Raw genomic sequence first — 16474 nt, forward strand, 5'->3', positions numbered from 1 at the left:
ATTGGATTGATTTATCAAGATTTAGCAGAATCCTGCCCACAACAGCAACAATGATCTACACCATGATCTAGAAGATCAAGACCAACAATGGGATTAAATAGGGGATGATTTTAGTCTGGCTGTGGCCATGAATTCATGCAGTGATAACAGAATCTGGGAATAGAACCTTGACCTCCACACCAGTCTGCAAAAACCTGCTAGAGAGAACTACAAGCGGGTGGATGCTGGAGTCTGGCAAATCAGTGGAGGTGTGAACTGGTTCTGGCTGGGCTGGAGTTAATTTTCTTCATAACAGCCTGTAGGGTGCTGTGTTTTGGATCTGTGACTATGTTGATAACACACCAGCGTTCTGGCTATTGCTGAAGAGTGCTTGCACAACATCTTTTTCCTACTCTGCCCCCGCTAGGAGGAGGCTGGGGGCATGCAAGAAGTTGGGAGGGAACACAGCCAGGACAGCTGATCTGAACTGATCAAAAGGATATCCCATACCATAGGACATCACGCTCAGCAATAAAAGCTACGGGGAAAGAAGGAGGAAGGGGGGACATTCGTGGTTATGACATTTGTCTTCCCAAGTAACCACTACGCGTGATGAAGCTCTGCTTTCCTGGAAGTGGCTCAGCACCTGCCAGCCGATGGGAAGCAGTGAGTGATTTCCTTGTTTTGCTTTGCTTGCACGCCCAGCTTTGCTTTACCTATTAAACTGTCTTTATCTTGATCCATGAGGTTTCTCACTTTTGCCCTTCTGATTCTCTTCCCCATGCCACTGGGGGGAGTGAGCAAGCGGTGAGTGGATACTGAGCTGCTGGTCAGGATCAACCCCCGTAAGCTGTCATGCAGGGAAGCTCTCTGGGGCAACGCACAGGCAGTCCTCACATTTATTGCAACTCATCCAGTCTCTTGCACTTTTCTCTGGATGGTAACACTGCAGCCAGAGTGAGAACCATGTTATACTGTTTTCTGATTGCCTCTTCTGAGAAGTCCCAGACCATACCTTCTCTTCTTTTTCTTGGACTGTAGTACAATGACCCTTGAGGAGCCACTCAACCAATCTGGTCTGCCTTCCTTTTGGGACAACCTTATCAGCCTGCTGTTAAGTCCCTAATCCTGGGTTGCCTGCAAAGAAAGAGCCCAGGACATAGTCAGAGGGAGAGACTCTGCTCCCCATCTGCTTCATCAGGCAATATTTCCTGCTCCTACAGTCTCACAGATAGATGTGGGCTCTATTACTGCCCCGAAACACTTGTGTTTCCCACCTAATTTGCTACCCTCTCCCAGCCATGGCTTTATTAGCCAGCACCATTCTGAGTTGTGGTTTATCCTTCCTCTTTGAGCTGAATCTTACTGTGGGGCAAGCCACCAGCCAGCGAGCTCAATAAATAATGTTCCCATCCACACACAACCCAGACCCCTGGGCCAGAGGCAGCATTCTGTATCTCTTTGGAGGTAACAGAAATGGTCCTTGGAGAAGGAACTGTGTTGGGTGAGAGAGATGGATAAACTGTTGGGATCCCAGGGGATCGCTGCCTGGAGACATTTGTTTCCTCTTGCAGGAAACTGTAATGAGCAAGGAGCAAAAAACAACAGTTGTTGACACTGTCAAATGGAGAATAACATTTTTATCGGAATTGAAAATTGCTGGTGGTTTTCAGCCATTTTTGGCTGAAAATTATCTGTGTTCAGACCAAAGACTTCCCAAAATGAAACATTATGGCTGAAAGCTTTTGAAAAATGCCTTTTGGACTTCTGACCTTTTCATGAAGAAATTTCAAAGACAGCAGCCGTGAAATCTCAGCCAGCAGAAACTGAGGATCAAACCCAAGGGATCCATCTTGGTTATGGAGACACATGGCAGACAGGATCCTGTTGGTCTTTTCTTCTACTGACGTAGCCCATGCAGGCAGACTTCCCTTGTGGTACTGGAGCGAGTGATAAAAATCTGTTCATTTCTGAACCCTTTCCTGGGGAACTACTGATCCTGCCAGCATCCTCCCTACCATAAACCAGAAAAGCCTGGGTCTCTGTGGCTAGTAAGCATCCAAGCCCTGCCTCTCAAGACAGTGGTAATTTATGGATGAGTCTCCGAGCATTTACGACAGCAGAGGAGGAGAGCTTCTGCATGCTGTTTGTAGCAGCTTGGCTTCTTGGCTGAAGCTCACAGCCCAAGGTAAGAGATGAATACCAGCTGCATTCCTCACCATGCTCGCTGCCTTCTAAGGGCACTGAGATCCCTGGAGGGATTTGGGCTGAGGTGCTCTCCAGCCAAGCTCAGCAATGGCCTGGCAGGGGTTTGGGAGCTCCTCTGGTGGGACAGGCTGCGTTTCAGAGATGCCAAGAGTTGGCTCATCTCAGAGTGATGTCTGCTACCCTGAGTAACTAGCGGGTTTCCACGAACTGCAGCAGACTCTATGGTGTCACCAGGAAGCCACAAGACATTAAAGCGTGACGGCTCTTGCCTTGTCTCATTCTCCAGTGGGTGGTCCCTACGCACCAAGAAAAGCCTTTCTTCTGCTGTCAAGTGCGTAACGAGAGTCTTCCTGTCTCCAGCACACATTGCTACTGGAGTGCCTGGCTGCATGGTTCACACTGAAGTGGTGGTGAGTCACCATCGCTCCCGACTCTGCTGGGAGAAAAGCTCCGCTTATCAGTGCAATTGGGAAAGAGCGGGGCAGGGCTAGGGAGCTGAACCCTCCTGCCGAGGAGCCAGACCTCGCTTGTGGGAGTTTAGCAATGGACAAACTGCTGTGGATGGACCTGACTCATCACCCCCCCCCGATGTGAGCCAGCCCTTGCTCTGTGGCCCCTGTGGTTCAGGTAGATGCCCTGCTCCTGCTTCTGCACGCCTGCTTTCACAAGGCACGTGGAGTAACAAGGCAGGGGCAATATTTGACCAGAAGAATACGAAAGTTCCCAGGAAGCCAGCATGCGTGGGATGTCTTGGTCAGAAAGCTTTGGCCATGGGACAAACTGACAGGAAGAGGAGTGGATGAAGAAGGAGCACAACATCCTACAACATGGAGAAACCTGGGTCCCAGAGCCTGGCATTCACAGCTGAGCAGAGACCTGCCAAGGGATGCACAGAGCGGTCCCCAGGGCTCCTCCTGTTCACCAGACTGGGGCACAGCAACTGGCTCAGGCCACTCACTAGACACACGTCTGTGGTTTACAGCCCTTTCAAAGATTTTTGGCACACATCTTATCAGGGGAAATGTTTTTATGTCTGGATATTCAGATGCCTGGGATGATGCCTTGCTCCAGGGGCACCTCTGGTAGTTCAGGGCTGTGGAAAATCTGCCTGTCCTTACTTAGTGAAGAGTTTTGCTTGACAGTGCTCAGCTACATGGCTGTGCCCAATTCCCAGTGTCAAGGCTCTGCTCTCCAAGCAGTGTCTGCTCTACAGGTGAGGTCTGGTTTGATGTGAATGTAGCATCTAGCATAAGCTTCTGGACATCTCTTGATGCTTTTTTCTCAGGCTCTTAAGCTGACCCTGGAGTCAAAGTGGCTCTGGCTGGCACTCCAGATCCTCCTCTGCTCCTTCCAAGACCACCAGGCGTAGTTATAACACTAAGGTTTTATGAACCCTTCCTTGCAGGGATTTTCAATTCCCCCTTTTTGTACCTGCCAGAAACAGCATCAGGTGAGAAGGAAGCTCCTTTGCAAAAGTGCTGTAGCTGGTGGCACCGCAGAGGGCTACCGGCATGCGGCTATTTCCTGCACATTCATCTCTGGCAGTTGTTCCACACCCTTATGGAAAAAGTCTGTCCGGGAGAAGCTGCCCTGCTGCACATCACGCTGGGCACTGAAGTGCTGCCACAGAAACAGCAAGAGAGAGGCTTAAGGAGACTGTGAAAGAGCCTTGCAGGCAGAATTATTCACCATCCCATCTCATAGCCACAGTTGAAATGAAAGCTCTTCCAGGCTAAAGCATGAAGCTGCCTACTGGTTCACTCAACACTGCAGGAGAATGGAGGTCTGGATGCTTGAAAGGGGTCTCTGGGTGCATCAGTGCAGTCAGTTCAATCTGCTCCCTGGCCTGCTCCAGGGACCAGGTCCGACAGGGTAGGTTTGGTTCCCACTGGACCTTGTCAGCTAGATCCCAGTGCCACATCAGGTCTAGCCTGTGCCAGCCAGAGCCAGCATTGCTACCCAAGGAAAGGAAAAAGCCTCCTTCAGGGAGGGGTCCAGTTCTAGCAAAACAGTCCTTCCCACTTCCACCTGCCTCCCGTGCCTCTGGTTCAGCTCTTCAGCAAGACCAGCTGAATGCAGACCTGCCTCTGCACTCTCATAGGTGATAGCCCCTGAAGCAGGAGAGCCAAGGCCTTTCCTCAAAATCTTTGAAGTCTGTGGAAAAACTCAAGCTGATTTTGCTTGGGCTTTCAAAGCTGATGGAAATCAGAGCAGATTAAATCCTCCCCCCACCTTCCCCAGGAGAGGCAGCTGGAGCTGCATGCTAGGGTGAAACCTGATGCTTTGCAGAGCCTGTGACACAGGAGAAAATCACCACGGGTGCTGTCGTGGGGAGCCCTACTTCAGCGCCTGGCTTCACTTAAGTCCCCCCTTGTTAATGAGATGTGAGTGCAGAACAAGGCAGGAGAAACAACTTGAGGCTGATGGCAAAGGCTGTGCAGAGCCACAGACCCTATAAAGGATCAAAGCTGATCCTGTCTTCCTTCGTGCTCTGCTCCCAGGCTGCTCAGGGAGAGATGTGATTGATAGCTGGAAAGAGGACGATGAGCTCAGGATGCTGGATCTGGCCCCTTCTCTGCTGGAGCGCAGGAGGATCAACGTGCACACGAGCTCTCTCTCTGCTGCTCAGCGACACTGGGAGTTTGCTCCAGTTTCCACCCCAGCCTTTAAGCCCTGCTAAGAGTCACCAGTTCCTGTAGTTCTCATACCGGACGGCTCAAGCGCCAGGGATTTATTTTGTGACGGCTACAGTCTGCCTGGCAGCAATCAGAGCGTCTCAGAAAGAACGGTGAAAATGTCTGATGTCATTTTTTTCTGCAAAAACTACTCTGGAATAGCTCCTCCTGGAGACACCCTTCTGAGTGTCAGAGAAACTTGGGTTTGGCAATCATGCCTGCATATAGGACTTCTTCCATAAAAGCCCCAGAGCTGTCAGTGCAGGGGAGCCAGCCGGCTCTGCTTCCCCCATGTAGACAAAACCTAATTCCAAGCTGAAATTTCCTTAAGACACAGCTCGTATTTCAGGATCTTTTGGTGCTACTTTCATCTCCAATCCACATATTGCAGCCCTATAATAATAATAATAGTAATAATAATAGTAATAATAATAGCAATAATAATAATAGCTTTTGTATGTACATAGCACCTTTCATCCAAGGATCTAAGTCACAATTACAGCCCCACACATTCCTGTATATTACAGCCCTATAATTCTAAGACTGCTCAAGTATCCAGACTTCAAAGGGAATGTGGATTTTCCCTCCAGCCCAGTCACGGTGCCCAACGTGCTGGAGACGTTTCAAAGGTGTTTCGAAGGTGCCTTGGCAGTAGCCAGAGATAGTCAGAAGAGCCAGAGGAGCCCTCTGAAGCCGAAAGGAGCCTTCGTGGATTTTTTCCTTCCTTCTCCTGGCCACTCTCTAGTCTCCCTGGAAAGTCAGCGCAGCCCTGGGATGAGGATGATGCTCCCATGAGACCTGTGTGTCTGTACAGTGGGAGGTGAAAAGACAGAAACAGTGTTGAAAGGAAAAACAAGTGACGGCACAAGCTCAGCTGGGTGGCTTTCCAGGTCACACAGCATTTTGGTCAAAAGTAAATTCACAGAAAAATTATGCTCCACTGAAAAAAGAAGGGGGGGAGATGATGGAACATTTCATTGCAAGATCTTCTTTTAAAAGGGTTTAAAGATTTTCAAGTAACTCAAAAATGAAACAAAGTATTCTTTTTTGGGTCAAAGCAAAATATTTCAGGGATACCCAGAGCAAACATGGTTTGGTTTGGTTTGGTTTAGTTTTAATTGCATGGGAAACCTGAAAAAAAAATCTGTTTGTTTAACCCAAGCCAATCTTTCCCCTCATTTTTTGGTTTAGCCAAAGAGCTGGAATAGCTGTTATTTACCCCCATACGTTCACGAAGAAGTATGCTAAAAGCAACGTAGCTTCCTATAGAAAACAGATTAGATTAAAGAATTGGGGTTTACAGAAGCTCTGGCCAAGCGGCAGTTTACCAGCTGGGTTCACTTCCTCTATGGAGTTCGCCAGTGCTGCCCACGAGCTTTTAAACAGCTGCTGGATGCGGCTCGAGAGGAGTATTGCAGTAGCTGCACTGACTTGTGGCTGCATCCATAAGCAAGGAGTGATGAGGTCAGTGGACATGAAAGGCAGGCTGCAAATCTGAGAGTCTAGTATTGCTTTTCTTCATGTTGTGGCTGAACAAATGTAAAGCTCAAGAATTTTTTAATAAACTTTTAAAAGGTATTTTAGCTCGAGAGGTCCAGACGTGCCTGAAAAGTGCTGAGAGTCTCCAACTCTTCTACAGCACTGGTTTAATCAGTTGATCTCAAAGCACATTAGAGAAGGGTTTATTAGTAGTGCTTTAAAGATAGGGAGACTGAGGCACAGGAAAAGGAGAGGGCTTGTTTGGGGTAAACCATAAGGCTGGGACAGAGCTAGAAAACAGTCCAGGTTTCTCATGCTGTCCTCTGTATCTCCCACCTCCACCATACAAGGGAGCCAAAGCTCATGGGGCACCTGTCTGTTCCCAAAAGTCTGAGTGTTTGTGTCCCTCCATCTAGGAGAAGCCCTTTCCTCAAAGCATGTGCAAGATGGTCAGTGGAAAGTCGTCCCCTGGAAAAGGAGTGCGTCTACCTCGTGGTATCACCAGATGAGCCAGAGCACCTCGTGGAGGAGCAGGGCAGTTTTCACAGCATGTGCTAGCTCATCTCAGACACACCAGACTAACCAGCATGGGCTGCAACACGTTTCCTCTCCCCCTTCTTCAATAAATCAAGGCTTCCAGCATTCATGCTTTTGTCACTAATAAATCTTGCGCTGTCTTACACCACATGAAAGCACAACAATACCTTAACCGACAGGCACTTCCCTGTGCAGGACTATGGCTGCACATCCTGCAGCACAAGAACCTGCTGTTTTGGCCCTGAGCTGAAGAGAAGTCAAAACAGCATGTATAGCAAGGCTGCCCCTGCACTCAGTAAAGCCCCGCGTGCTGTTGCCAGAGCACATGTAAAACCACTCTGTGCAACAGGCACCTCATTAATCCGTGGAACTCATTGCCACAGGAAATTAGTGCAGCAATAAAAGTCTTACCTGCACCTATAATCAAGGTCCTGTCTTGGTTGTGATACCTTTGGTTCTGCAAATACAACACACCTGACCCTAAAGGTATGCCTCTGTCCTTTGGTACCTGTGGCACACGCTGCTCAGGCAGGCGACCTCCCAGTCTTGGGACAGAGCCTTGGGACAATATCTGGGACAACAGCCTGGGACAATATCTGACAACTCCCATGCTCCTATGTACAGGGAGAAGAAAGCCTTACAGTGCAGCTACGTGACTCTGCACCTCATCCTTCACTTGGGAGATGCTTGACTGAGCAGCAGCAGAACACTCTTTTCATGTCCATAGTCAGACTGACCCAGAGTGCTGCCTGGGAAGTCAACGAAATGCTCACACAGCTATTGCCTTTCTCAGCTCCCAGGTACTGGGAAGCCGGTGGGGATGCTGCCAGGTGTGCAGCTGCAGAAATAGGGGTAAAGCAAAATTGCAGAGATTGTTCCCTGCAACCAGAATTTCTCCTGTTCTCTGGGAAAGATAGAAGATGAATTTCTGTCTAAAAGTGCAAATGCCTTTCCTGATCGTTTCATGCATGCACAGATAAAAATTTGCTTTACTAAGGTTAAGAAATGCCCAGAATTTGGAATTATCTTGAAGTTGCAAGATGCAATTACACCCAGAGTCATACCTACACCAGATAACCCGCTCAGGAAGGTGACTTGTGCCTTCAGATCCTGCAGGTCCTTGAGATCCCTGGTGCTTGGCCACACCGTCACACTGCCAGCAGCCGCTGTGGCCTTGGCTCAACTCATTGCTCCGTGCACAAGGCACCGCCTTGGGGCAATGTCCCAGGAGTTGGTGGTCTGCAGGGCTCAGTGTCACATTACAAAACCTTTCAACATGTGTGTGGGGCATCCTTCCAACAGCCCTCCCTGCCCCGACGCGTGCTCCCCCCTGCTCTCCCACCCCTTACTCGGCAGAAGAGATGACGTTTCCACTCCCCTTCCACCCCTGCGGTTCCCACCGCGGCACGCACAGCCCTGACAGGATGACGTGCAGTACTTGGGCTTCACTCTCCCTTTGAACGAAGGGGAACGTTACTAATTGGTGCCCCACGGGGATGTTCAGTGCTGGAAACTATCCTGTTTCCCTGAGGTCTCTTTGTAGTGGGACCTGTGGCTGCTCACAAGAAGAGACAGCAGGTCCCTTGAGCAGGTCCTACCCTTACAGGTGTGTCTGACTCGCTCCACTCCCATGGGGTCTGCTTTTCATTTCCAAATCCTTCAAAGAGGTTTAAACAGCTACAGGAAGGACTGCAAACAAGGTAAATGGAGACGGAGAGCTGCTGATACCTTGGGAGACTCCTCTGTCATCCCATGGAGGGGAGGAGACTGGAGAGCTGCCCTCCTTCATCACTGTCAGCAAAGCCTGTGCTGGTGGATCTGGGAAAGGTTTTGCATTACCCCTTCCTGGATCCTTGATGCATCCCTGCAAGACTGGAGGCACCACCTGAACTTCACTGTGTCCTCCCCTTGCTCCCCACCACTGGCACATCTCCTGCTTCCGCTTGGGCTGGAGCCTGGCTCTGTTTTGACTTGGCTGCAACACTATATGCTTGTGCTTGGTCCTGCTCTTCTTCATGAAGGCTGTTTATGATCTCTCTTCAGCTCCTACCAAACTCAAGTCCTTCTCCAAGACCTCAGGCTCCTCCCAATCCTGACAGTCCTCCCCCATCCCTTCCCACCGCTTTTCAGAGCACTGCTATGGTGATCCCTGTCCTGGCCCCAGCTCGTCTCTGACTCCCCACAGCCTCTCCTGGCTCCCTGGCACCCAGGCAGGACCCTGTGCTGCCTGCAGGGAGCTCAGCATTGGTCTGCCCTTGGTGTCCCTTTCCCCACCCAGAGCTATTTCCCTGTGGTCCATGAAGGTGGCTTTTGTTCCCATTTCAGGGTCCGCAAGAGGCCTGGCCCATGTCGGATGCCTTCTGAGCTGTCTCAGAGCAGCCAAGAGGGGAAGCGTCTGTCCCATGGGCGGCTGGCTTGCTGAGACCCAGCCCAGCTCCTCCAAAGAAGGACCTGGGGGAGCAGCTTGTTCCACAGCAATGGAGGCATTTTGGCACCCTGGATGAAATATCTGGGCTCAAAGGCAGCAGCAGTCACTGCCCTGCTGTTGGCAGAGGGTGCTCCCGCCCTGAGAGGGGGTGGTGGGGGTCCCTCAGCGCCCACTGCAGTGAGCTGGGAAGCGCTGCGCTTCCCTTTCCCTCCTCCACCCTCCTGCTGCTCCCTGACCCAGGCAGGTGCAGAGGGGGAGAGGCATTTGCAGCTCCATTGCTGCCTTTTGGCACCAGAGCCTCTGCCAGAATCAAAGAGCTTTTCAAAGAAAACCCTAAACTCCTTTAATCGCCAGCTAGAGCTCCTCCCGCACAGATCTAAGGGCCATGAGCTCAGTGTTTTCATTGCCCTAGGCAGATTTATGAGCTTATTCTTCAAGGAAGGGAGGGAGAGAGGGGAGGCTGTGGCATATTACTTAGCCTGGGGGGCGGGCAGGGAGGAGAAGGGGGAGGATGGAGGAAGGCGTTTGTAGTGGAAGTGCACGACATTGCAGAAAGCCGGACTCTGCTGTGGCTGGTGCTCTCAGGCATGGTGGAGAGGCAAAGCAGGATCAGATGTGAGCGAGGACCAGCCTGCTACGTCTGAAGTCGGGTGGATGTGGTGGGTGAGCAGCAGCTCCTTCCCACCCAGGCTCCCTGCATGGCAGTGCCAGCTGGAAGGGAGCATGTGGACATGGCGTGCCTGCTGCCGCCCAGCCTCGCTTACTCCGATGGATGGGACCAGGAGTGGGGCATCCCTCAAAGCACGAGCAGGAGGGACTGGTCTCCTCCAGTCCCAACCAAGCTGCCCTGGTTGCAGTTTGCAGAGTGAAGAAGGAGGGAGGAGGCTTGCTGGCAGTCACATGCGGCTATCCTCCCTGGAGCACAGCCCCATCCCCGTGCACATTTGCTCTAACCACTCTGCTGTGTTGCCTTCCCCACCGCGCTCCTCGTACGTACACCTGCTCCCTTCTTGCCAGGGAACGCAGTGCTCGCTGCCAGCTGTGAAGCAAGTGCAGTAAAAGTCTGGCTGCTCCCTCTCCTGCAGAGAGACCTGGGCACCAGTTGTTGGCTTGGGGATGGGGCATACCCTGTGTCTCACCTCCTGCAGCCCTACTCAGTCAGTGCCCCACCAAGAAGTGGATATCTGCTCACATTCAGTGTCCCAGACACCCTGCTGCCACTTCCAAACAGCCCTGCAAAGGATGCCTGTTTCCTTTTGAACTGAAATCTTGGGAAGGTCTCAGCCATGACCTGTGGTACTAAAGCCACAGCCCTCCACCTCATCACCCGCAGCACCGCCTGTCATAGCTGGAAGCATTTGGGGGCTGCAACCCTTGTTCATGGACCAGCCGCTCTCTGGAGAGCACAGCATCCCGTGAATCCCAACAGTAGCCACGTTGGGATAGCAGCAGCCACGTAAAGCAAAACACTGCTTTTCTAGCAGTGATAGAAGCATTTCTAGCTCATGATATCAAGAGGTAAAAGGGAGCAGCGCTTATGACAGAAGAGGGGGCTGGGAGATGATGAGGCAGGAAGAGATAGGAAGAGCTGTCATGAACCTGAAAGTCTCACCTTATTGGAATTTCAGAGACTTCAACATTTCCTTTCCCTTGAACCCAGAACAAAGAGCCAACAATGTCAATATTTAATAGAGAACAACAAAAAACCCCCCAATATATTGTGTTTTAGAAACATCAAGATGCTTTGCTTTGATAGTTTTGGAGTCCTGCAATGTGAATATTAAATCGCCTACGGGTAAACATAACACCAGCAGGTGAAAATACGTAAATGGAAACTTTTTTAAAAAAAGCCACCATGAAGTGAAAACATTGAAATAATCTCTCTTGATTCAACTTGTTACTACATTTCTCCCATTCACAGTCCCATGAACACCAATCCGTTTTCATTAAGCTTTTCCTTTTCAATGAAATGAGGTATGGCTTGGAAAATCATCCCACCGATTGTGCTCTTCAGGCAGCTCTAGGACTGACTTCACTATTAATGGTCCTGCAATTCTGGCTTTGCTCTGAGCGCTGCCAATCCCCCTGGGACACTGGCTCCCTTGCCACTACTTTGTCTGCTCGTTGAGGCATTCGGCGTGTTCCCGCCTCGAGCCCAGGCACACCGCCACCATGCAACATCTGCAGCATCAGGCTCATGACTGTAACGCAGGGATGAAGGTCCTCTGCTCTCTGACTGCTAAACCAGCAGCGCTCTGAGCACTGCCGTGGGCCAAAGGACTGGAAAATTTCAGCTGTTGGCCAGGATTAGAGTTACACGATGCCTAGGTGATATAAAAGTCCACTTGGAAGCACATGCTCAGTAGCTGTGGCTTTTCCAGGTTGCTTTTCTGTTTCTCTCACAAGCCACTGCCAAGCTGTGCCTGATCCAAATCTGCTCAGTTTGGTTTTCTCCTCATTACAGGCTGGGGAGCACAGGGGCAGGAATTACACTGCTTCTGGTTAGCTTTCATTTGCCTTCTCCAGAAGGGAAACATCAGCCAGGTCAGTGTTGGACGCATTACCAGCAGCTCTCCCTGATACCTGGGACTCGGACAGATCTTGGTTTGGTCCAGCCTACTTGGGTAGCCCAAAGTGTCGGCGTTCATTAATGCTGGGAGATGCTCCCCCATGGGATCTTCATTGCAACATGCCAGCAAAAAGCCACCGTCAGCCGCAGGAGACCCTGAGGTGGTAATTGGGGCGCTGGGTAATTGGAGTTGAACCCAGGCGGCCTGACCTTAAAGCCCCCTTGAAATCCTGCTGGCAAGGATGCAATAAGGATGCAGAACACGCCTGTGTCCTTGTGGAGTGCCTGTACAGAGTCAGCAGGCTCTGCAGATGGTCTTTGTAGGGCCCCTTTGGAGGAAACCAAATCCCTGAAGGTGGGAAACTTTCGTTATCCCTGATATTTTAGGGGTGAAAAAAAAAAGTGCCTCAAAGCTGTTAAATGGTGAACATAAACCCATGAACCCACTGCAGAGTATGTGTCAGAGCCCAGCTCTTCCAATGCCTCTCACCAGCCTTATCTCCCACATCTGTGACCCCAAGCTCACAAATGTTTCCCCCTGCTCCTGCTATGGCTGCCGTTGTCCCAGGCATGCTGGCCATTTCCGAGGGTGAGACTGTGGACTTCTGGCTGTATGGGGCAGGAGTGGCATTTCCCATTAGTCTTCCATCAGGGAAGAAGATCAAGCAGAGAGCCAGCCCTTAGTGCATCAGTCTGGCCACCAGGACCTGGGGGTGGTTTTGGAAATACTGTGCTCTATCATGGCTTGAGAAGTGGAAGGGTCCGGGAGCTCTTTGGGGTGAGTCTGCACCTTTGTGGTGTGTTTGGATGGGTCCTGGTGCAATGTTGGGGCCTCTGTGGTGACCATGGCATGAGGAAGAGGCTGTGGATGCGCCCTGGCACTGGGCAAGCATCAGCCACAGGATGGCGACTCACTGCTCTGCAAAATTATCTGGGTCAGGAGAGCAGGGATGCCCCCCAGGAATGACTTGATTTACACATTGCATTGGGATTTTGTGCTTTCTGCATTTTTGGCTGCTCCCTCTGTCTCCCCAGGGTGTGTGACTGTCACCTAATACCCAAAGGCACACAGAGGTCCCTGTCATCCCTGCAGGAGATGCCATCTCCTTGTTAGCCCCCTTCAAGCCCAACACCCCTCCCCACAGCTGCAATGCCTGCCCAGGCTCCTACGGGTCAGCCACCAGTCCTGTCCCTCTACTGGTGCCCTGGCTCCTCTGGCAGCTTTTGGGGTGCTTCCCATCTTAGGGGGGCTGTGGTGGGGGCTGTACTCTTTCCCAAGGTGGGGGCTGCAGGGGGGCAGACTCTGGGGCAGACAGTTAGGGAGGGTTTTGGGCTGAGGGGAGCTGCCTTCAGCATTGCTGCTTGTCTTGCTCCAGGCTTCAGCTGTGGCTCTGTAGTCAGCCTTCAAACCCTGCTGCGTCTCCTACCCAGAGTTTTGTTGGTGCTTAGAAAATGCAAATATCAAGAAAGAGGCATCTTCCACTCACTCTTTCCCTGCACTGGATGCAGCATTGTGTGACCAGGCAAGTGCCTGCACGGCTTCAGATCAGAGCATCCCTGCCTCCTGAGGATCCTTATCACGGGTCCATGTGGCACCTGATCCCAGAGGGTAGCTCAGAGGAGAGCATGGGTGATGCGGGCCCCCAGACTGCCAGTGGGATGCTAAATTCCAGGCAATGGCTCAAAATGTCTCTGCAAGGCAAGAACAGCCCTGAGAGCTCCTGATCCCATTCACCTCAATGGAAACAGCATGGGGAATGAGAAGCTTGCTTTCTGGGCAGCCTCCTGAGGTGCCTGGTGATATCCAGGAGCAGCCAGACTCTCTGCTGCTCTTTCTTACCCCAAATCCTGCTGTGACAGCAACAGCCCGACAACCTCATTACCTGTCTTGTGTCCCAGGTCTTTCCTGACTTTCCAGGACAGAGCAACAACAGCATTACATGCAGTGAGCTGGGCAGTGGCTGCCTGGCTTCACTGCAACCTATGCCTGGGGCCTGGGACAAGGACACAGCAGTCACCAATGCTTCTGGGGATGGGGCACAGAGCAGGGGTAGAGCCTGACCCCCTCCATGGTGCCATGGGGACCTGGGACCCTGGGGAGTCCAGGGCTGGTAGCCAGATGCAGGGGGGCAGAGAGGGGGTCAGGATGCCATCCTGGGGCAGAGGGATGCGCTGAGCACCTGCACCAAACCACAGCCCTGTTCCCAGTGCTCAGGCAGTGGGTGATGGGCATGGGGACAGCTGGGGACTGAACTCCCCCAGCCCATGTGATGTGGCACTTCCATACCCCGCGGAATCTGAGGTGGGGTTGCTCAACCAGGTCACACGCAGGGTTTGCAGTGCTGCCAGGGATCGAAGCTAAGCTAATATTCTGAGTACCAAGCAGCTCTTCCCATTTTCCCGTCCTCCTCCATGCCCCTTTGCGCAGTCTCCTTTCTGCTGCACAGGAACCTTCCCCTTTGCAGCTCCAGTCTCCTGCACTCTCAGCTTGCTGCTGTCCTCTCCAGAAAGCCCCCATCAGCTCCAGCCCATCTCTGTTGCCAGCCCCAAAAGCAACTCTCCTAGATAAAGTGCTAGTCGTGGAAGACAGAGATGTGATATTTGACACACTGCTGTCAGGACTTACTGGCGTATCAGCTAAAGGTTAAATCTGCTCTCTGAATAGCTCAACTTTTTTGGGTTGATACAGGCCCTAGGGTTTCTGGACGTAGCTGAATAGGAGAGGGTGTGCTGACCTTTAGTGTTTCATGGCTGGACTCTAAGGCCAGGCTAAGGCACAGTTCACCCCCCAAATACGTCACGCACTAAGAAGCTCTTTGCCAGCCCCCGTGAGATGAGCCAGGCAGGATGATCTGTGCTGCTCCAGAGAAATGGGCTGTTAGAGCCATCATGAGCCCTGAGCGAGTTCAGGCTGCCTGCAGGAGCAATGCAGACAGCAGGGACCTGTCACCTAACATGGACAACCCCCAGCTGAGCTGGCTGCCTGGGCTCTCTCCAGGGCTGCCGACGAGACACCGGTGTGTCTAAGTGCCTACTGGAGAGGCGCCCCTGTGAAGAGGTGACTTGCTTCTTTCCCCTCTCCCTGACCACAGCTGCAAGCTCACCAATGATGCCTCCATTGGAAAAGCTTGGTTTTGGATGGGTGGGATCAGGTTCAAGTTCAGGGAGGTGCAAGAGTGAGCAAGGACAGGGTTCTTGGAGAGAGACAGGTACGGCGGAGGCACAGCATTGTCAGGACGGGGCATGAATGCGAGCTCATTAGTGGTGAGGCAGTGTCTAATCAGAGGTTATTATGAGGATCCTTTATTTTGCACCTGAGGGAGTCCTGCTCTTTAAGAAAGGAGTACCAGTAATTTGCTTAGAAGACAGGGCATGGAGCAAAGGAGCTGGAAAGTTTTGGGGGCAGCTGCCCTTCTGCTCCACGCTCCTCATTGCCATTAGAGGGCTTGCTTTTCAGCACTTGCACCTCTCCAAAAAAACCTAGGCATTTCTTTACATATCTGAATGTGGATTTAAAGCCTGAATTTACATGAAGAACTTAGATGTCTCTCGAATATCCATACTTTCTACAAAATGCATGCTGATTTGCTTTGAAAAACCAGCCCTGACTACACACCTTATAACTGAGAAACTAACCTTACATGACTTGCTGAAGGTAACCCAAGAAGGTAGTGACAGAAACAGGGGGAAAACCCAGGTCTCCAGTCCTCCTCCAATAATTCCCAGTTCATCCTGCCTTCCTACCTCTGTTACATCTTATTTGTTAATTCACCTGCAGTGTTTAATGGATAGGCAGCAAATGTGCTGTTTTCCCCAAATAGGTCCAGCCCTAAGGGAAGGAGGAAAACTCTGGACCCTCCAACACCTCCCTGGCTCGACCCCATGGATTTTGCACCCAGAGAGTCCCTCCAGCCTGGCTTTTCCTGCACGGTGATGGGCTGGGGAGGTGGCATCTCCGGCAAACGGCTGTCATTGGCGCCACCGTGTGAATAAAGCCGGCTGGTGTAGCAGCCCAGGGGAGAGAGCGGAGCCGTGGCCAAAGGACTGGACACGCTCCCAAAGCGGCGGCTACTGCAGGGCTGTCCCGAAGACCGAGTCCCAGCGAAATCCAGACCTCTGCCGGTAGCAGCCGCAGAGTCACCTGCTGTACCAGGCCAAGAGCATCTTTAAGCCTGCTGGGGTCCATACACAAGGGATCCGTAGCCCAGGGCTCTGTGTTCCTGCTCCGACCACCATGGTCGGGGTAAATGTGGCAATGAGAACCATTTAACATCGAGATGTCCCTTGGTTCACGCAGTGGAGCTCTCTGTGGCTCCCAGCCCAAGGGGCAGCTCTGCAGAGATGACGAGCAGCGTGCTCTCTGCAGAGTCGGAGCCATGGGTGCTCCATCTTGTGATGACTGCAAAGGTGGAGTGGGTGCCTGACAGGACTGCCGCTTGTCCTCGCAGTAGCATCAGTGCTGCAAAGCTCTGCAGCCTCCCATGCTTGCAGCCCACATGTTTTTAACCACCTCCATCAAGACATGCTCAAGAGCTGTAGTGACTTTTCACTCATAGGCAGCTGGCTCCAAACTTAGCCCCGGGGTGTATGCAGAGGGGA

At 51.8% G+C, this 16474-nt stretch overlaps 1 protein-coding gene and 1 long non-coding RNA gene across 5 annotated transcripts in view; one reads left to right on the plus strand and one right to left on the minus strand.

The window, feature by feature from the left end:
- The window catches only part of LGR6 (leucine rich repeat containing G protein-coupled receptor 6), a 148578-nt gene that overhangs the window by 130384 nt on the left and 1720 nt on the right, over positions 1–16474 (minus strand). The window lies entirely within an intron of this gene.
- LOC143169952 (uncharacterized) lies at positions 480–7301 on the plus strand. Its single transcript, XR_012996975.1, has 2 exons — positions 480–645; positions 6758–7301. It is a non-coding gene; the product is annotated as an uncharacterized LOC143169952 (long non-coding RNA).

The sequence above is a fragment of the Aptenodytes patagonicus genome, chromosome 22 (assembly GCF_965638725.1).
Source record: "Aptenodytes patagonicus chromosome 22, bAptPat1.pri.cur, whole genome shotgun sequence".
Classification (NCBI taxonomy): domain Eukaryota; kingdom Metazoa; phylum Chordata; class Aves; order Sphenisciformes; family Spheniscidae; genus Aptenodytes; species Aptenodytes patagonicus.